Source organism: Cryptomeria japonica, chromosome 3, assembly GCF_030272615.1.
Source record: "Cryptomeria japonica chromosome 3, Sugi_1.0, whole genome shotgun sequence".
Classification (NCBI taxonomy): domain Eukaryota; kingdom Viridiplantae; phylum Streptophyta; class Pinopsida; order Cupressales; family Cupressaceae; genus Cryptomeria; species Cryptomeria japonica.
In genome coordinates, this window is record NC_081407.1 from 40,267,424 (window position 1) to 40,283,581 (window position 16,158).

The window sequence follows — 16,158 nt, forward strand, 5'->3', positions numbered from 1 at the left end:
TTCTCGCAAAAGTGGGGCCTATTTTGTCAGGTCAATGTAGCTTAGTCATAGCAAACAATGCTTTTTCGCTAAAATTACTAGAGATTGATGTGTTGGCCTTAGCATTGTAGAATTAGTCTAAAAATTTGTGTAACTAGGAATTCGAACAAAGGATTCAAATCCTAACATTAGCCAACCACAAAAGCTAACAAGCTATGAAAACACCCCTAATCCAATCAATGAAAGAACGAAGACAAGATTCAACAGAAATTAAATGCAAACCATAACACAAAATCTCCTCCATGTGATTCCATTGTCCTTCTTTCACCTTCAAATGTGATTTTGTGGATTTCACCTACAAGTGCAATTGCAAGTGGAAGCAAGATTGTGAGATGAAAAACAACAGCATAAAGTTACTTGAAGTGTGGTTGTTGAAAATGAGCAATGAGAGCTCAATTTATAGACTTTGAAATCACATTGAATGGACAAGATCAACTCAATCCAACGATCGAGATTTTGTGCAAGGTCGAGTTAAAAGAGAAATTGCCATTAGAAGTGAAGAGAAAAAGACGTTAAATCAAAAAGAAAATGGAAACTTCCATCTGCACTCCAAATATTCCATTTAAACTCGACTGAGGTGGAATTAATAATTTAACATTATTAATTCCAATCATAACTCAAATTAGCCAATTAATATATAAAATTATTAATTGTAAGAAAAAAGTGAAAGAATAAATAAATATTCATTTATTTATTCAAAAGGGAGGACATGTTAGTAAGAAAGGGGATTGATTAATTATTTTATTAATCAACCTAGGGGAAATGATTTGAATAATTTAAGATACCAACCCGATTGTTGAATTAGGCCCTAATAGTGATGATTGATTGGCTAATAATTGATAAAAATGAATGACAATTGACTGAGGTTGACAACAAAATAGGACAAAGATAGAACAAGACCCAAGATTGATAATGATTTTGATAAAAGACTGATAAAATTGATTGATAAAGTGTCGTGAAAGGCTGATAGAGTGTCAAGGAGGACTGATTGAAATGAATTGATAAAGAGGTTGATAATTAATGACTAGTTAATTATCAACAAAGAGGGAATTGAGTCTAATTGTCAAGATGAGACTAGTTCGAATGATTTGAAAATGATAAAATGCTCATCATAATGATTTAGGACCAAATGTGAATGAACAAGACCGATTAGGGTTGGATTTGAAATGAACTGAAACCAGAAGAATGACACAATGTCAACATATGTGTAGTGTCGTAAATTGTACACCCTTACTAGGGTGGTACAATTTCACACTTGGTTTAGCACCCGCCTTAGTGTGTTTTGCATCTTGCATTTCTAATCTCTTTTAAGCATTTAATTAAATCTAAATTCATAATTCATCACTTCACATGTTATGAAATTGGGCCCTTTATCCTAGAGTGTGCCCCTTTTATCCCTTCAATAAATCATTTAATCATAAACCCTAATTATGTCCTATTTTGACCTTTAAGGCCCGATTTTGCATATCAAAACATATCAAAATCAGTTGTAACTTTGGTATCCGCTCTAATATCATCATATCTAACGACCCCAAAAAAATTTGTGAAAAGTTGGTCGGATCATGTTGAAAGTGCACATGATCCTCGACTTTTTCCCCGAAATTTTGGGAGCATAATCCTATGATATAATAATGCTTAACCCCAAAATGTTGGCGGGAAATTCAAATCCTAGGTCGGCCTAAACATAAAATTTCTTCTAAGAATCTAAGAGTAGGTTTTTGGAGCATAAAGAGTCTTCTTTGCAGTGAAAGAGTAGATCTTTGAAGTCTTCAACAACATTCAACATTCATCCATCAAACATTCATCAAGCATCATTTCATCCAGTGGGGGCTTTTGAAGATGTAGGAGACCAATAGGAGATCATCTACTGAAGATTGGCTTGTACCTCTCCCTTAGGGTTGGGTATGATTTCATGTTGTTTCCATGTCTTTATATGAGCTTCATTTTGATTCATATTCATGCTTTAGATCACTTTGCATCATGGATTTAGAGCATTTACTTTGTCAATTATAAGCAATTAGTGTTTACTCTTTAGGGTTACTCTAGATTGTTTGCTTTCATTTTAGGATCTTGCACACACACACGGTTCTAGCACACACATTTGCAGTACATTATTGGCTATTTGTTGAGGTGGAAATTACCAAAATAGGGGTTTGACTAAGGCAAAACCCTACATAGCCACATGAAACAAAGCCGACATGGTACATTGTAATAGACTCGTATATGTATGAGATCTTTTAGGTCATTTTTGTAAGGGAATGGATGAAAAATATAAGGCAATTTTGTATAAGGTGATATAGTTGACAACGAAGGTTTTTGGTTATTGACCGATCTTAAACCAGTACTGAACCTAGCATGAGAGATGTTGTTTTGAAGCAGTACATTGTATTGGATTTTGATAATCCATTTTGTAGTCAATGTGACTCTTTAATGAGTAGTGTGCTCTAGGTTGTTCGCCTCCCTGCATGTGCAGGCCCCTCATTGTAAGTAGTATTTATTCATTGGCCAATGAGTAAAACAAATCCCATGGCCAATGAGTAAAACAAATCCCATTGAGTTTTTTCCCACATCGGGTTTCCTCGTTAAATATCTTGTGTTATGGTGTGTTTTCTATGTTGTCTCTGTTATTCTTATTTGCTACATTAATTCTTATTTACCGGTACATTGTTTTGGGATGCAAAGTTTTAAATAAGTATAAATATTCTATAAACCGGTTAGACACTAATTCGCCCCCCCCCCCCCCCCCCCCCCCCCCCTCTCTCAGTGTCTTTGGGACTGTCATTGATTCTAACAAATGGTATCAAAGCTTGGTCTTCTATTTTCAAAAGCCTAATAGCTTGAGGAAGATTCTGACACTGGTATAGATGGAGAACTTAAGAAAACAGTTGGAAGGAGCCCTTGAAGATTTTGATGTAGAGAAATTAAAGAATATCAAACTTGAAGATTATCTAAGGACTGCATAGGAATTCATTAAAGGACTTCAGGATAACTTTGCTATAGCACAAAATAAAATAAAAGAACTTCATGAGAAGATGCAGAAAGATGATGATGAAAAAGAAACTCTTAGAGACATTGCAAACAAGTTGAGACAAGAAAACAATAATATGAAGAATGAAATGCAAGATATGACTATGAGGTTATGTAAAGATATTGAAGGGTATGTGCAGGATCATGGTGTGCCAAAATAGGCCCTTAAGTGGCAATGAAATTTCAGAAAATCAGAGTTATGCAACTTGACATGAAAATTTGAATAAGTTGTGAACATTATTTTTAAAATATGTAAGAAGAGAATATATAGAAAATTGAATTTAGTTTCTAAGCTACTAGTTGTTTTTTGGAAAAAAAAAATCCTATTTGATGAAAATTTCAAATTTCAATGCAGTGGTACTAAAATTTCAGGAAAAAAATAAGAAGTAGATGTATGTCTGACCACCCTAATCACAATCAAATCTTAATATTTTTTTATAATATTTATAATATAAGTATTAGACTCATGTCCGGATGTGATACATATTTTTTTAAATTTTTTTATAAATTAAATAATTATTTATGAATTGTTTACTACAACTTTTCAGAAATTCAGAAACTCCTACGTCTGACCACCTTAACTTGGTCAAAAATTTATGAAATTTAATTTAATTTAATTTTTCCCTATAGTAGACGAAGTATAGGATGTGACGCATGTTTTGGTTTCAAAAAATGTTATACCGTTTGAAAGTTATGAGTGTTTTTCAATCAGTATATCAATCAGGACTATTGTCAGAATTCAATTAGAAAATAAATAATAATTATTTATTAAAGTCAAAATAAGACAAGCCTTATATTGTTGGAAAGTTGGGAACGTCTTTAAAAAACCCTTTTCGTTTTATCAATTTTGGTTACAAAAAGAGTCGTCAGCCACTAGTGTAAAGTCTGGAAAATCAAGGAATACTGAAAAACACGTTTTTTCAGTTGACTTTCCATGCTTGTCACTTCCAAGCCAAATACCAAAGCATTCCTGAGCCTAAATTGGAAATTTTAAAATTTGTCTACAAAAATCGGATATCGGATTTTATCCGATATCCAATTTTAATACAAAAATTTGCGGTCCCCAAAAAATTTCCCATTGCCGCCATTTATTTGGTAAACTGCAGAAATCCGATATCCGATTAAATCAGATATCGGATTTTATTAGTCATATTTTTGAGAGAGAGAGAGAGAGAGAGAGAGAGAGAGAGGAGAGGGGGAGAGGGAGAAATAGAGAGAGAGAGAGAGAGAGAGAGAGAGAGAGAGAGAGAGAGAGAGAGAGAGAGAGAGAGAGAGAATATGACCCCTAACAATACAATTTGGTGTCTTAAGGGGTCCTATGGTATCGTTAGGGGTCATATGGTGTCCCAAGAACCCTTATGACCTCTTAGGACACCATATTGGGTCGCTTTGGGTCATATTATGTCCTAAGAGGTCATATTGTGTCCTAAGGGGTCTTATGGTGTCCCAAGACACCATATGACTCCTTGGGAAACCATAGGACCCCTTAAGACACCAAAGCATGTCGTTAGGGGTCATATGGTGTCCCATGAACCCTTATGACCTCTTAGGACACCATATGACCCCTAATGACATCATATTGGGTCGCTTTGGGTCATATTGTGTCCTAAGGGGTCCTATGGTGTCCGAAGACACCATATGACTCCTATGGACACCATATGACCCCTAACGACACTATAGGACCCCTTAAGACACCAAATCTCTCTCTCTATCCCCCCCCTCTCTCTCTCTCTCCCTCTCCTCCCCTCTCTCTCTCTCTCCCTCCCTCTCTACCTCTCTCTCTCTCTCCACCTCTCTCTCTCTCCACCTCTCCTCCTCCTCTCTCTCCCTCTCTACCTCTCTCTCTCCACCTCTCTCTCTCTCTCTCTCTCTATGACTACTAAAATCGGATATCCGATTTTTGTACAAAAAATCAAGAAAAAAGGGTTTGTGGGCCATTCTGTAGATTCCAATGGCCCACAATCTGCATATTCTATTTTCTATCGAGGATCATGGGTTTTCAGACAGCTAGAGACAAATTTGTGCTTTTGGGAGATTCTTAAAGTGAAAACTTACATTGTCAATCATGAAGGCACATGTGTGGAGGGAAATGGGGAGTAGTAGTTGTCGGAAGTCTAAACGCAAAAGAAAACTTTCAAATGACCAAATTGAAGTGTATAGAGAAAGAGATAGAGAATGTCATATGAGGAGAAGACAAGGTATGTTAAATATTCCTTATGTTACTTCAACTGAAGAGGAAATTGAATTTGAAAATGTGCCACAAGTTATTGAAAATGAAAATGTAGATTTTGAAAGTGAAAATATTGAAAATTTTGAAAATGTTGAAAGTGATAATGAAAATGCTCAACATGTGGAAAATTTTGACATAGGAGGTGAAAATGTGGAAAACTTTAACGTTGAAGGTGGAATTGCTCAACCAAGTGAACCGTATGTAACACCTAATTACTTTAGAAATGAAGACCCTCTCATGGATGAAAGACAAATTCCAAATCCAAGACCTTCAAGAACCCCAAAATGGTTATTTGAAATCGATGAGAACATTATTGCGAATCTTGAAGGCAAGAGGTCAACAAGAACTGTTCAGTTGTGGGCTACACAACTTTTCAACCAAAATTTTAGCAATAAGACATTGACCGAGCAATGCCAACTCTTTGTTCAATTGCTAAAGATGATAAAGATGAGACCATTGCTAAACAAATTGAAGATTCGTATGAACAAGAAGATGGAGAGAAATTCTATTATTGCAAAAAATCTATTTGATGCTCTCAATTCTATTGGAAAGAATACCAAAGAAAGAGATAAGAGAGCCGCTCGAAGAGTGATTACAACCTCCTTAGTAAGCCATCAATTGAGGAAGGCTCGTCAAATGAGACAAACTTGTGTTGATTTTAACATAAACCGTAAAACTTTGGATAGAGCACTTGCACGAAGACAAAGACTTGACGATCCACTTCAACAAGATACATGGACATTTGGTGGGAGGCTTCCACGTGTTGATAGAAAGTTGACTGACAATGTGAAGGAAGAGATTCAACAATTTTGGCACTCTAATTCTAGAGTGTCACCCAATGTAAAGGACGTTTTGAAATTAAGAATCGACAACCGAGACCGCACACCGCATCCCAAACATTTCTTGGAATTAAGCCAAACAATGTTGTACAATTTTTTTTGTGAATTACATCCAACTTTGCAAATATCACAAAGGGCCTTTGTGTTCCTCTTAAGATTCGCAATACTTGTTGTTGCAAGTACCATGTGGAGTTTTCAATGTACCATGAACTTTTATGTCATATTCGTTATATGATGCATACTAATGAGATGTTGCAGGAGTGTGGTGCAATGCTATTTCTGAGATCATCAAGAGACTTGCAAGATCTATTTTTAAGCCCTAGAGATGATGGCTGCTATTTCTATAGAAATGATTGTTTGAATGAGAAGTGCTCAGAATGCGGTGGGTTGTCAAAGTTTGTTTCATGTTTTCATGAGGGCAACGAACATGAGTTTGGAAATAATTATGTTGAGAAAAAAAGATACGAGACAGTGAAATATACTTTGAAGAGTGGAGGTGAAGGTCCTAGATGCGAATTAGTCTCAAGAGAAGTGAGTATTGCTGATTTTATTTTGGATTTTAAGGAAAATATTTTCTACAAGTATGCAAAGGCACACCCATAGGTCTCAGTGGTTGGATCAACAATTCAGGATGTGTAAGAACTCTTTCCCGATTGGCACTATTGTATCGGTGGTTGATTTTGCAGAGAACTATACATTGCAACCACAGAATGAGGTACAGTCTCAGTACTACAATTCAGTCCAGATTGTTATTTTTGTTCACTTTACATATAGACATGCTTCTGATAGTACAGAAGAGGACAGGAAGATAATCAGGGAGTATCATTTTTATATGAGTGATGATAGATCACACTCCTCCGAGTATGTGCAACATTCTTTCGAGAATTTTTTTGAGTTCTTGCATGAGAAAGATATTGCAATTGACCGACATATAATATGGTCAGATAATTGTATGGGTCAATTCAAGAATGCGCGTATGTTTTATTGGTTGAGTAGAATGCATGTGGAGAGGCGTATACCTCATATTTGGTGTTTTTTTGAGGCGGGGCATGGGAAGGGAGAGCATGATGGAGCAGGTGCATGTTTGAAGAGAGCTCTAGTTAAGGAGCAATTGAGGATTTCAGGTGCATATTTCTCTGATGCACGTTCTATTGTTGATTGGTGTAGTTCAACATTGTCACATGGAGGTACTCTTGATTTAGCAGTGAGCAGATTCTTTTGGTTGGTTGAGGAGGGAACAGTGGGAGATAGATTGGATTGTCAAACAATTAAAGATTCTTCAAAGATGCATTCATTTCTCAGCTTAGATGCAAGTACATGGACCATTGGAACATGAGCGTTAGCTTGTTTTTGTCAGAGTTGTGTTCGGTGTGATTGGGATCAGTGCGAGTCAAGTGAGTGGGTTGATACGTGGGTTCCCCACTATCTAACTCCTTTATCTCAAACAATATCCTTGTCAAACGATGACATGGAAAGTTCACTTGAGTATGATCGTCTATCAGATCTTGTACAGCCAGGACATGTTTTTGCAGTTGTTGCATTGCAAGGGAATGAAGAGAGATCAAAATATTGGTTGGCACGATGTGTATAGGGAAAACAAAAGCTAACACAACCAGTGACAGATGATGATGGGTTCACATATCCTACAGGTTCAGTTGTTGTTGTGGGAACTTGGTTGCGAACATACATGATTAGAAAGAATGGCATACCTGCATTTGAAGACTATGAGAGACACAAAACCATTATAATGTATTCACACCTTATTATAGCTACAAATGTCAAGTTGTTGAAGTATCAAGCAAAACCGAAGACCAAAGAGCTATGGACAGTGACTACTGTTGATCATGAAGCAATATTGGATACTCTTAAACAAAGAGATGACCCTTCAGGTACACTTGAGTAGTAGGTCTTTAATGGTGCCTTATTTTTTTATCATGCATTTCATTTCAAACAATGATCATTAAACCTTAATGTTCAAGTTTGTTACGTGTATATTAAGGATGTGTTCAAAATGCAGGTCTATTGATGAACGTTTTTTTTTGGCAACATGGTTTTTGCATGCACATAACGAGTACACTCGATATAATTGGAAGGGATGTATTTTTGCAACACGACTTATTATCATGCATTTGATGAGCTTTACAATTTTTGTTATTAGACAACACTATTTGATAATTTTTTATGATATAATTATCGCATAACCTTTATGCTCATGAAGGTCTTTTTTGATGATATACAATAGTATCACATTACGATTTTTGCGTCAACATAGTGGGTTCTGTTGATATAATTCGAAGGGATGTATTTTTATGGTATATAATCCCACCTTTTCATTTATTATCATGCATTTCAGTTGAAGTGATCGTCATAAATCCTTTATGTTCATCCATGTATTTATGTGTAAACTAACAATTCTTAAAAATACATGTTCATGCTAGATTATTCGTCGTTGACAAGACCCTCTCTTGGTGATGGTACATATTCCTTTGTGCATTAACGAGATTAAATTGTGGGTCTTGTTGTGTTTATTATCATGAAGATGATTCAAATGCATGTGGCCAGGACACATCTGCAGTGGATCAAATTGTCATGACAGATGATCTATTGAATCAAACATTTGACATTGATGGTCAAGGTGGTCTGTTGAATCAAACATTTGACATTTGACATTTGTTAATGTTGGGCCTTCAACATCAACACCTACTAGTCAAGGTGGTCATCGAACTTTCACTCAGGTAACCTTGTCTATTTTAATTCATTAATGGTTTATAAAATAAAGTCAATTAGATTTTGGCAATTGAATAACGTTGTTTCATTTTCAAACGCTGACATCAGATGCACCTAATATTCTCTCCACAATGGAGCATGGTGTTCTCTAGCAGTAGCATCTTTGATGCTTTTGATAGTAGTATGAGTCAGATTAGTAAATTTCTAATTTGATGCTTCCCACAGGGCTTTGCAACTTCAGATTGTGAGTGTGCCCCTGTTACAAATGAATTGTACTTTAATCGACATAGATGGTCTATGATGGCTTTTTTGTAAGACTATATGGTTTTATAACATATATTATACTTTAATTGACATATAACAATATCCAAGTGGTGGTTGGCATGAGCTTGAATATGGTAAGTTGTATGCATCTTGAAGTTGAATATGATATGTTGTATACATCTTGAAGTTGAAATTTGATTAGACTTTGTCAGCATTTGATGAATCATAAATGTCATTTCATTATTAATCTTGTGAGTGTGAGGTGTAGGAATAAATATCAATTACTTTGAAAGTCATGGATGGTTGTCCTGATATAATAACCACCACATGGTTGTGCCTTATGAAGAAAAGCTGAACAGATAATAACTAATTGAGAACATCAATTCAAATCCATAATATAGAGGATACTAATAACAGATCTTTGTATATTTAGTTTTTCTAATAATGGAATAGGTACAACTGTATTGAGATAAAATGAAGCTTTTCTCTCATATGAAGCTTTTCTCTCATGGATGTCACATGCCTAGGGTATGACCCCAAGTGTTCGATCGAGTGGGGGGGCAAAACAGGAGCATGCGTAGGGTAATTATGCCTAACTCGACATGTCGGAGCTGACGGTTCATCATCGTGACGAGCAGAACGAGAAATCGGCAACGCGACAACATTCCATTGAGTGAGACTGACGATTTTTTTGCCAACAGAAAAATTGCTGCCCTAATAAAACCATAGGGCAACTTGAAAAACCGAGATAGGCTTTTGTAGGGACCTCTCTCGTGGCCTTGTAGGTTTAAATGGATCATTCGCAGGTGCCACAGATTCTGAGTTAGGGCCCGTCAAAGTTTGACAATTTTGAGCACTTAGGGCGCTCAAGGGATGACGCCGGTAGGGTATGACCCTGAGCGTTCGATCGAGTGGGGGGGGGGAAATAGGAGCATGCGTAAGGTAATAATGCCTAACTGGACATGTTAGAGCTGACGGTTCGTCATCGCGACGAGAAGAACGAGAAATCGGCCACGCGACAACATTCCATTGAGTGAGACTGACGATTTTTTCGCTAATCAAAAAATTGCTGCCCTAATAAAACCATAGGGAAATTTGAAAAATCGAGATAGGCTTTTGTAGGGACCTCTCTCATGGCCCCATAGGTTCAAACGGATCGTTTGCAGGTGCCACGGATTCCAAGTTAGGGCCCGTCAAAGTTTGACAATTTTGAGCACTTAGGGCGCTCAAGGGACGACATCGGTAGGGTATGACCCCAAGTGTTCGATTGAGTGGGGGGGCAAAACTAGAGCATGCGTAGGGTAATAATGCCTAACTGGACATGTCGAAGCTGACGGTTTGTCATCGCGACGAGCAGAACGAGAAATTGGCCACGCGACAACATTCCATTGAGTGAGATTGATGATTTTTTTGCCAACCGAAAAATTGTTGCCCTAATAAAATCGTAGGGTAACTTGAAAAACCAAGATAGGCTTTTGTAGGGACCTCTCTCATGGCCCTGTAGGTTCAAATAGATTGTTCGCAGGTGCCACGGATTCCGAGTTAGGGCCCGTCAAAGTTTGACAATTTTGAGCACTTAGGGCGCTCAAGGGACGACGCCGGTAGGGTATGACCCCGAGCGTTCGATCGAGTGGGGGGCAAAACAGGAGCATGCATAGGGTAATAATGCCTAATTGGACATGTCGGAGCTGACGGTTCGTCATTGCGATGAGCAGAACGAGAAATCGGCCACGTGACAACATTCCATTGAGTGAGACTGACGATTTTTTTGCCAACCGAAAAATTGCTGCCCTAATAAAACCATAGGGAAACTTGAAAAACCGCGATAGGCTTTTGTAGGGACCTCTCTCATGGCCCCGTAGGTTCAAACAGATCATTTGTAGGTGCCACGGATTGCGAGTTAGGGCCAGTCAAAATTTGACAATTTTGAGCACTTAGGGCGCTCAAGGGACGACGTCGGTAGGGTATGACCCCGAGTGTTCGATCGAGTGGGGGGGAAAAAAAAGAGCATGCGTAGAGTAATAATGCCTAACTAGACATGTCAAAGCTGACGGTTCATCATCGCGACGAGCAGAACAAGAAATCGGCCACGCGACAACATTCCATTGAGTGAGACTGACAATTTTTTCGCCAACTGAAAAATTGCTGCCCTAATAAAACCGCAGGGAAACTTGAAAAATCGAGATAGGCTTTTGTAGGGACCTCTCTCATGGCCCCGTAGGTTCAAACGGATCATTCGCAGGTGCCTCAGATTCCGAGTTAGGGCCCGTCAAAGTTTGACAATTTTGAGCACTTAGGGCACTCAAGGGACGACACCGGTAGGGTATGACCCCAAGCGTTCGATCGAGTGGGGGGGCCAAATAGGAGCATGCATAGGGTAATAATGCCTAACTGGACATATCAGAGCCGACGGTTCGTCATCGCGACGAGCTGAACAAGAAATCGACCATGCGACAACATTCCATTGAGTGAGACTAATGATTTTTTCGCCAACCGAAAAATTGCTGCCCTAATAAAACCATAGGGCAACTTGAAATACCGAGATAGGCTTTTGTAGGGACCCCTCTCATGGCCCCGTAGGTTCAAACAAATCATTCGCAGGTGCCACAGATTTCGAGTTAGGGCCTGTCAAAGTTTGACAATTTTGAGCACTTAGGGCGCTCAAGGGACGACGCCGGTAGGGTATGACCTTGAGCATTCGATCGAGTGGGGGGGCAAAATAGGAGCATGCGTAGGGTATTGTTCATTAAATGAATTGTATTGTTCATTGAATGAATTGTATTGTATTGTTGATTAAATGAATTGTATTGTTCATTAAATAAATTGTATTGTATTGTTCATTAAATGAATTATATTGTTCATTATAAAAACAACACTTACGATGATATGAAATGAATTGTATTGTTCATTAAATAGCAATTATTAACCATTGTTAATTATTGGAATGAAGATTAAAGATTTCCATGATAACACCACACATAGATGAGCAACAATTTATATGATCGAATATCAACTTCTATATATATAAAAATGTCGAATGATTACAAAAGTATGTCCATACATAAATATGGCATAAATGCCAATTGAAACAAAATGTATGTCTAAATACGTGAATGTATGTCCATATACAAAATATACATGTTGTTAGAATATTTAATCTTTACTTGGCTTAGGTTTATTTGTATTTAGTTTAGGATATTCCTTTGGAATTCCTACATGTAATTTGTCCTCTAGTACATGTGTGAGGACAAGTCATTTCTTTTATTTTCCTTTATTAAGGAATATTAGATTTCCTCCATAAGAGGATGTGGACACATGACACACACATTTTATGAATGGTGGCATTCATAGATTTGGGAGTTACTTTGTAACTCCTCTCCTCATCTCTATTTAAGAGATGTCTCCTCTCTCATTTCTTCTTAATGACAATATTGTAAAGAGCCTCTCTCTCTCTCTCTCTCTCTCTCTCTCTCTCTCTCTCTCTCTCTCATTTTAGGCATTGCCTCATTCATAATATCACAAGGGGTTTTTCTTTGTTTTCCCCTTTCAAAAGTTCTTGTGCCTCCTTCTTCACATTTGGGTGATTGCTCCAAGGTTTTTGCATTTCTCTTGGTAACATTTACTTCATCAATAAACTTTCTTGGATTTTATTTTTCTTTCCTTGCTCTTGTATTTCCTTTCACAGTATCAGAGCAGGTTTCTAATCCTTGTTTTAAGTTGACATTGATGAAGGTTACCATTATGTGGAGTTCACCTTCTTGGAGGCATTCTTGAGAGGAGAAGAAGTTCTTTCTCTAATATTTTCTATTGTGCAGGTTTTGATTTCAGTTTTCATTTTTTTTTTTTTCAAACTTGTTAACAAGTTTGCCTGCAGGTTTAATCTTCTATTCTAGTTTTTTTATTAAAAAAAAAAAAAAGCTTTGGAAGGCTTGCCGCCAAAGTTTTTGGTTTTTTTTTATTGTGACTAGTTTGGAAGGTTTACTACCAAACTTAGCCTCCTTAATCTGTTTGGTCGGCTTGCTGCCAAAACTATTTTAACATAAATTTGTATCTCTGATTTGTATTGCAGGGCACTTTCTGTATTGTTTGATTTGTAACTTTGATAGCTCTAGTTGCTGATATCTTTATTTAAGTTGTTTCTAGCTAATCTTGTTTGTAGGTTTTCACTTCTCAAGTTTCTCACCAAATTTATATTAATTCTTAAAAAAAAAGACATATTTTGAAATGTGAAGACGTTGTATCATTTTCTAATTGCTCTGTGTGTTCTTTGTTTCCTGCCCTTTGCATCTTAGTTGTACCAAGTGACGTTGTTGCTGTGTGATCTTTTTATTTTTTTATTTTATTTTTTGGCAGTTTCTTCATGTTTTCCAGTGTGTAACGTTCCTACCCCGAGCTGTTTTCTATATAAAAAAATTGTCAGGTAGATATTTCCTGACCCTTCTCTTTGTAGCGACTCTGCTAACTGCGTTTATAATCATTTTTGGCTCTGCCATCTCTCTTGTAACGTCTCTGCATTTTATTTTGTTTCTGGTTTTGTTTCGGGTTCATATCCTTTCCTGCAACTTGTGTTTCAATGTCTTTGCATTTCGTATTTTATAATGTCTATGCAAAAATAACATATTGTTTCTCCCAAGTAATTACATTTCTGCAATAATTATGTTTTATACGTTTCTGCAATAATTGTGGTTTCATTTTACGGTAATAAAAACAATAATTACTCCTTGCTATAACATAACGTTTCTGCAAAAATATATCTCATCATTTGTGTCTTAGTCCTTTATTGTCACGGCTAGATTATTTCATTTTAGTCTTATTATAAAAAAGTTTAAAAGTTTATAAGATCCACATATAAGAGTTAAGTTTATTTTAAAGTTTAATTCTTATAACATTCATGTATCAAAAGTTTAAAGTTTATAAATTTTAATATATATGAAATTTTAAAATTAAAAAATATATTTACCAAAAAAACTTTAACAAAGTTAAAAACATTAAAAACTTTATAATTATTTTATAAAGTGTTTTAATATATATAGTTTTTATAACAATTTTTAATATTAATTATTTTATTTAAAGTCTATTTTAATATACAGTTTGTTTAATTAAATATCTCATTATTAAAAATAACATTTTGTTTTGATAAATAATTTTAAATTAATTTTTTTTTTTAATTTCTTTAAAGTTATTATTGAATTTTAATTGAGGGGTTATTTTTTAAAAGCTAACTATTATTTGTTCAAGGTTATTTTGCTATCATGTCTACATTAATTCCTGAAATTAAATTAAATAGTACTAATTATCATTCATGGAAAACGCATATTTCTTTCATTTTTCGTTTCAAGCACCTTTTGGATGTTGCTACTGATAAAACCTCTGAGCCTGCTTCAACTTCTCCTCAAGCTAACCAAGATAGATGGAAGGCTCAAAATGAGGAAGCACTTAGTTTAATTGGTATTTCAATGGTTCCTGATTTGTATGTTTTAATTGGAAATTGTACAAAAGCGTATGAAGCTTGGGAAATTTTAAAAACAACTTATGATAGCTCAAATGAATCCCGAAAAATTCAGCTTCAAGATCAACTTAAAGATCTCAGGTATACATATTTTAAAACCATGAATGGATTCTTATTAAAGTTTGATTCTGTTAATAGTCAATTAACTGGTTTAGGAGTTACTCTACCTGATTTACGTTTAATTCATCTTATTCTTAAAAAATGTCTTCCTCATCAATTTCAACAATTTATTACGAATATTCATGCTCAACTTGCTATTCGTAGCTTAGCTACTCAATTAACTTATGATGAGCAACAATTTATATGATCGAATATCAACTTCTGTATATATAAAAATGTCGAATGATTACAAATGTATGTCCATACATAAATATGGCATAAACGCCAACTAAAACAAAATGTATGTCTAAATACGTGAATGTATGTCCATATACAAAATATACATGCCAACTAGACATGTAAGCATCCCAAAACTATCTATAACATCCTAAGCTACTGATGGATCATCAAAATTGATCCTCTTCACCACACTGCTCGGCTCTGAAGGATCATGCACAAGAAAAACAAACTAAGATTAATATTAGTTATATTATATGATTCACATTTGAAAAGTTAACATAAAAATGAACTATTTAATTGAACTATTCATGTTTACCTCATCTCCACGTTTTCTCTTTAGCTTTGCAGGACTCTTGATGTATGTCTTTGGTAGAGGAGGTATGTTTTGAATATTTTGATACACAACCTACATATGTTCAGAAACATGAGATTGATACAAGTTAGCATATAATTGTCACTGATAATAACAAATTATATCTACTAATTAAATAATAAAATAAACACACATCTACTGGAGGCATCTCTTCTTCTTCTTCAGGTATATTGGGTGTAGTCATCAAGGATGTGAAGCCAAGAGTTCTCTGTATATATACACAACAAGTATATGAAACTATCAATCTATGTCTAGACATGTATAATCACTATAAGTTATTTAAACTATTCATTCAATCATATTTGCATTCAATTACCTTTCCCTTGTCTCCAATTGCACTACCAGATCCTAGATCACACTGCACCGCACTCGTGCTGCTTGTCCCCTACAAGAGTAAAATAAGATATACATGCAAGTTACTACATAATCTAATTAATACAAATATAAATGATGAGCATGTATGTACAATAAAATACAAATGACTAGGTGCAATAATATATGTACCGTCAAGCTATCGAGGCCAAATGAAATGGCCGACAAGGTGCCCTCCTGAATCTATCTCAACTCATCCTCGGTCATCAACTGTTAAATAGACCATGTAAATAAAAATTAGTACTTAATATTATCTAGTTTATAAATATTTAATTAAAATATAACATGAACTGTGAAAACACAAATCTTACCAATACATCATCAATGTATGATGATGGTGCCTCCTCACCTCTAGCATGTGAGGACTCCCTAGGGTATCCTCCAATCTGTGTAATAACCTCTGGTGCATCATGCATCTCATGCACCTCATAATCTGCAC